Below are 6,332 nucleotides of genomic sequence, written 5' to 3'. Positions count from 1 at the left end.
ACCTGAGAAGCTGCCTCCAGAACTTTAAGACCGTAGAACCCCTGCTCCCCTCCTCACCAAACCCTTAAAAAGATAGGAAGTGGGGGCTTCTGAAAAAAAAACTAAAAACTTCCACAAGTGTTAATTCACAACAATAGAAGCAGGTATCTTATCTTTCTTAGGAGCAGCCGCAGGTCATTTCCTGGGGGCAGATTCCACCTGCTACATCACCAAGGAAGAAATGGGAGAATCCATTTTATAGATGGACAAGCCGAGGCCAAAGGACCCAGGACCTGCCCAGCAGAGCCTGTGTCTGCTCCAAATGCCTAACTGGCCACATCCTGACCTGCTCTCAACCCTTTGTGGCTGCCCACCACTCCCTGACAAAAACCAAGCACAACAGCATGGCCCATGTGGACCTACACAGACCGCCCCCAACTCCTCGGCATCCCTGCATGGGGGACTGGACCACTGTTCCTCCCAGGGGGTCAGGCCCATCTCACCACCCCGACTTTGCATATGCTGTTCCTTCTTCCTGGGACACACCTGCACTTCCCATTCACCTGGATAATACCAGATTCGTCTTTCAATACAGAGACATCACCTCCTCCAGGACGGCTGACTTGATGCCCCAGGCTGGCAGGTCCATCCTGTAGGCTCCCACAGCTTCCTGTACCTCCGGCCCTCATAGCCTTCACCACACTGTCTTGTCATCACCTGTCACCTCCCTGCCTGTGGCTCCAAGGGGACATCCGTCTTATCTGCCTTGGTATCTCTAGGACATGCTCAGATCTGGCACAGAGAGATGGCCCTTCTCATGCTCTGCCGAGACTCAGGGAAAAGGTGAAGCTGCATCCATGGGTCTGAGGTTTCCAGGGCGGCCCACCGCCTGCGCCTTCTGTCCTCTAGCGCTCTCCCGCCACATTCCCAGAGACTCAGTGGGAGGTTTGGGGGCCGCAGCCCAGCAGGGAAGAGGAGGCGGCAGAGATGGGAGAAAGGGAGGAGGCCACAGAGTCTCCGAGGAACAGGCCGCCGTCGGCCGCGTGGTGTGAAGAGCGGGGCAGACTTCACCGCGGCATGCACGGCCAGATGGCTCCGTGCGACGCCCAGATTAGAGTGGAGAGGTTCGAGGGGAATTTCCTGTTTATGACATGCATCTGGCTTGAGCCCCTGCAGTGAGGCGCACGCAGATGTCAGAGTGGTGGGGAGATGCGAGAGGGGCCCACAGGCCGAGGGCTGCCCAGGGAGAGCAAAGGGCATCTGCTAGAAAATGCCGGGAATAATGCCAGCTCCCAGCCTCCCCTGTCCGCCTCAGCCCCAGCACACACCTTTGCAGCACTCAGAGAAGCCCTCTCCGCTGCCCGGGCAACGCCCTGCTTCACGGTACATGTTCCCCATGCCGCTATGCACTTTACCACACCTGCCGTTATGCTGTCTGATGGCTCCATGATGGGGGCAGCCAGGTCTGCCCAGGTCCCCGGCATGTCCCCGGCTCAGCATGGGCCCTGGCCTGGCCCACATTAGGTGTTCAATAAATATTTCATAGCAAATGGCAGCTGTTTCCTGTCCACTCCACACAATCCCTTCCCCACCTTCACCGACACTGGTCCCTGCTCCCCCTCCCTCTCCCCTCCCTCACCCCAGACCATCTCAGCACTACCCTCCTGCCCTCCCCAGAACCCCGCTGTCTCCCACGGTGTTGTTCTTACTGACTCTGTCTCTAAAGCACCCAGCAGGGCCAGCAGCTGTGGAATGAACGGCACTCCCCCCAGAGTCACGCAGCCTGCTGCGGGGCCAGTCCTCAGCACAGAGCACACGGTCAGGCAACACTCAACAGATGCCCACTATGTGCCAGTGGACGCCAGCCCTGTGTCTGCTGGGACCAGGACAGGGTCTGAGCCTGGGCAGGCAGCCTAGAGAGCACCCCTCCTGGCAACCACCGCCCCGACTCGCACCTGTCCAGCATCACAGACCCTGTGAGGAAGCCGCCGAGGGAAAGTCACACTGGAGAAATTCAGGAGGAGGTGCCTGAGACCCGCCAAGGGGCCAAGCTCAATAAACAGGTGGAAGGAGACAGAGTCGGTGCCACCCCGTGAGCCTGGAGGTATGAGCCCTGTGATGCTGGTGGCACGGAGGATGGTGCTGACAGAAGCCACAGCTGTCAACTACTGAGCCCTTTCTGTATGTCACTGTGCCACTAAGCACACTCTCACTTAGACTCCCAACAGCCACACCCACAAGGCAGGCAGACCCTGCTACCACACCCCCTCTTGCAGAGAAGACTGAGCCTCCGGAGGTGGGGTCCTGGTGTCCATGGCCACTCAGCTGGCCAGGGCGCAGCTAGGACTTGACCCTCACACTTTGCAACCACGCTCCTTCCTAGCTGCCATGGTGATGTAAATGTCCGGCTCAGAAGGCGAGTAAACTTAAATGTTCTCCAGGAAGAGAGCCACTGGCCATAGGCTAAGACCGACTCCAGAGCCACCAGGCCAGAAACCAACAAGTGCTTGGAAGCTCCACCAAGGTACAGTCCCCATGCAGGGCGCTGGGCTGTGCAGGCATGCCACTGGCTTGCAGAGAGCTCTGAGCTGCTTTCCCTGTCGCAAGTCACCAGATCCCAGCTGCAGGCCCCACCTCTCGCCTCTAATGAGCCGTCCCAGTCGCCTCCTTCCAGAAGGATGGGTGGGTGGCCTGTCCTGCAGTGTGTTTGGGAAGGGGCAGAGAAGGGTGGCAGGGGCACGAAAGGAAGAAAACCTGGAGGAAGGAGACAGGAGCACACCATCCTCCCACTGCCCCCCGCCGCGCTGGGGATTAGGGATTTGGGATTTGGCCCCGTGTGGGATGCTGGCGGGCTGCCTCTGGGAGCCAAAGCCAGAGCCAGGAGTGCTCACAGCCGTCCCATCTCCTCATCGGAATCCCAAACAAACACTGTTGCCTGGAAACACCGCCTCGCCCCAGCATCCCTGGGCTGAATCATGGGGCCAGGGCCCCGAGATGTTCTCTGGCCGCCATCGCCTGTTCAACTCTTTCATTTCTCAAATGGAAAGACTGAGGCCCAGGGAGGGGAGAAGGGAAGGGTCTTGCTCAAGGTCAGCGGGCAAGCTGGGGTGAAGCTGGGACGGGACCCCAGGTCTTCTGCCACCTGACCTCACACCCAGCCCAGGCCCATGTCTTGTGTCTCCGAGGCTTCGACATAGTCCTGGGCATGGGATATTGCTCAGTCAATGCTGCTGACTTCAATTTTGAATTTACAACTTGAATGTCCTTTTCAAAAACAAGTCCCCCAGGAAAGAAGCACTCAGTGACCATTCCCACCCTTGAACTTCACTGTTGGCTTTCAGGATCATCCCCCAAGGACCTGACCCAGGAGATGAAGAGGAGCCTTGTGCGAAGCTGCTCCAACAGTCTCATTTATGACCGAGAGAGGTGGCAACGTGGCTGTGCCCCACACACAGCGATGGTCTAGTGATGATGGGAGCCGAGCGCCCTGGAATGTTACTTTGCCCTTTAAAAGGAAAAGCAGGCCGGGCGCAGTAGCTCACACCTGTAATCCCAGCACTTTGGGAGGCTGAGGCGGGTGGACCACGAGGTCAGGAGATCGAGACCATCCTGGCCAACATGGTGAAACCCATCTCTACTAAAAATACAAAAAATTAGTCAGGCGTGGTGGTGTGTGCCTGAAGTCCCAGCTGCTGGGGAGGCTGAGGCAGGAGAATGGCTGGAACCCGGGAGGCGGAGATTGCAGTGAGCCAAGATTATGCCATTGCACTCCAGCCTGGCAACAGAGTGAGACTCCATCTCAAAAAAAATAAAAAGGAAAAGGAAAAGCAAGTGACGTGGGCCAGGATGAACTGAGAAAATGGGTAAAAGAGGAAAGGAATCCATGATGAGGACAGAATGTAAGATGCATGAGACTTACTTCTAGGACATCCCCTACCAGGACCAGAGCCACTCCGAAGGGACGGGGATGTGGCTGGGGGGCTCAGAACTTCATGGCTTCTCAGGCTCCTAGGATGCTTCCTCTGTTAGAACTCGCTGACTCAGGGAGCCGAAGATACCTCAGAGTTCAGAGAGCAGTGGCCCGCCTGACACGTGTGCCCCTGTGCGTGTGTCTGTGCGTGTCTGCATGTCTGTGTGTGTGTTGGGGCCCAGCCCCAGGAGCTGCAGGGTCAGGTTCCACGTCACACCCCATGTGTTTCTGTTTCCTCCTCAGTGCCCTGGGCACCGTGCTATCCACCCCACCCACCTCCAGGGCACTGGCAGGAGAGGGCCACCCCTGGCCAAGGGGGAATGGACCCCTCCATTCCCCCTCCTTGGAGGCTCAGCACATCTGGGCTCTCAGCCCTGACAACACCACAGAATTCCCCACGGACAGGAGAAAGGGCTGCCGTGGAGCCCTGTCCTTGGGGCAACTCAGCAAGAAGAGGAGCAAGGGAGCAGGGAGGGCTTTGGAGGGCAGCTGGCCCCTCTCATCCACAACTTGTCAGCCACATCATCCACGTAAGTTCTCCAGCTTCCAGAACGGCAGCTTTGAGGCTGAGCCTGGGGGCATCCTTGGAGAAGGAAGGATGAGGAGGACAAGGGGGAGAGGAAGAGAAGGAACAGGAAAGGGAGGAGGAGGAGGGAAAGGGAAGAGGGAGATGGGGAGGGGAAGAGGAAGAGGATGTAAGGAAGAGGAGGAAGGGGAGGGGAGGGGGAGGGGGAAGCAGACAGACAGAAAGTCTCGCTGTGTGTTTTCCACTTAACTTAAAAAGTTAAGTCTCTGTGACATTCTTGTCGAGTCACTGAGGGACAGGGGGTGTGATGTGTCTGCAAGAGGCTGAGTGTGGCTGTGTGTGTGGACACTGCCATGTGGGGCAGGGAGGGAACCAGAGTACCCAGAGTCTACAAAGCTTCAAGCACAATCAAAAGTGAGGCTATGGCTGGGCGTGGTGGCTCACGCCTGTAATCCCAGCACTTCGGGGGGCCGAGGCGGGTGGATCACCTGAGGCCAGGAGTTTGAGACCAGCCTGACCAGTGTGGTGAAACCCCATCTCTACCAAAACTACAAAAATTAGCTGGGCATAGTAGCAGGCACCTGTAATTCCAGCTACTCAGGAGGCCGGGCCAGGAGAGTCCCTTGAACCCAGGAGGTGGAGGTTGCAGTGAGCCGAGATCATGCCACTGCACTCCAGCCTGAGCAACAAGAGTGAGACTCCGTCTCAAAATAAATAAATAAATAAAAATTTAAAAAGTGAGGGTATTCACAGTCACCAAAAGGTGGAAACAGCCCCAGAGCCCATCAACTGATGAGTGGATACACAGCAGGGGAGCCACCCACACGATGGGACACTACTCGGCCATTAAAAGGAGGCAGGCACTAACCCGGCTATAACATGGATGAACCTGGAAGACATGAAGCTAGGTGACAGAAGCCAGACGCAAAAGGCCACATGCAATTCCATTTATATGAAATGTCCAGAATGGGCAGAAAGCAGATTCGTGGCTGTCGGGGCTGCAGTGGGAACAGGGCAGGAATGGGCGTTTGGTGGCTGCCACTGAGTATGAAGTTTTTTTTGGAAAGTGATGAACATGTTCTAAAATTGGTTCTGGTAATGGTTGCACAAGTCCGAATATACGAAAAACACTGAACAGTGTACTCTAAATAAGCAAATGATACAGTATGTGAATTATATGTCAATAATGTTTTTCTTTTGGAGATGGAGTCTTGCTCTTGTCACCCAGGCTGGAGTGCAATGGCACGATCTCAAGTCACTGTAACCTCCACCTCCCAGGTTCAAGCAATTCCCTGCCTCAGCCTCCTAAGTAGCTAGGATTACAGGCGCCTGCCACCATGCCCAGCTAATTTTTGTATTTTTAGTAAAGACAGGGTTTCACCATCTTGGCCAGGCTGGTCTTGAACTCCTGATATCGTAATCTGCCCACCTCAGCCTCCCAAAGTGCTGGGATTACAGGCGTTAGCCACCGCACCCAGCCTTAAAGCCTTTACATTTAAAAAGTGGGTGAGAATTGAGGTAACAGGTGTGGTAGGACAGGATAAATTTGTAAAAGCTGGAGATGATGTCTCAGTTTGCGGACAGCAACAGCAGGGAAATAACATGAAAGGGAGCAGTTTTTCAGCACATCTGACTTCCTAAGCACTGCACATCCGACATTAACCCACAAGGGTGCTATTTAAATAACATCCACCTTGCAGACGGAGGGACAGGCTAAGAGGAGCCAGTGGCCACCCGGGGTCATACAACTAAGAAGACAGCAAGCAGATCGATCATCAGTGCTGGGCCGGGCGTGGTGGCTCACGCCTGTAATCCAAGCACTTTGGAGGCCAAGGTGGGCGGATCACCTGAAGTCGG

The sequence above is a fragment of the Sapajus apella genome, unplaced genomic scaffold, assembly GCF_009761245.1.
Source record: "Sapajus apella isolate SASKATOON/1434 unplaced genomic scaffold, GSC_monkey_1.0 scaffold97, whole genome shotgun sequence".
Lineage (NCBI taxonomy): Eukaryota > Metazoa > Chordata > Mammalia > Primates > Cebidae > Sapajus > Sapajus apella.
The sequence above is the reverse complement of the archived record's forward strand: the minus strand, read 5'-3'. Positions refer to the sequence as shown.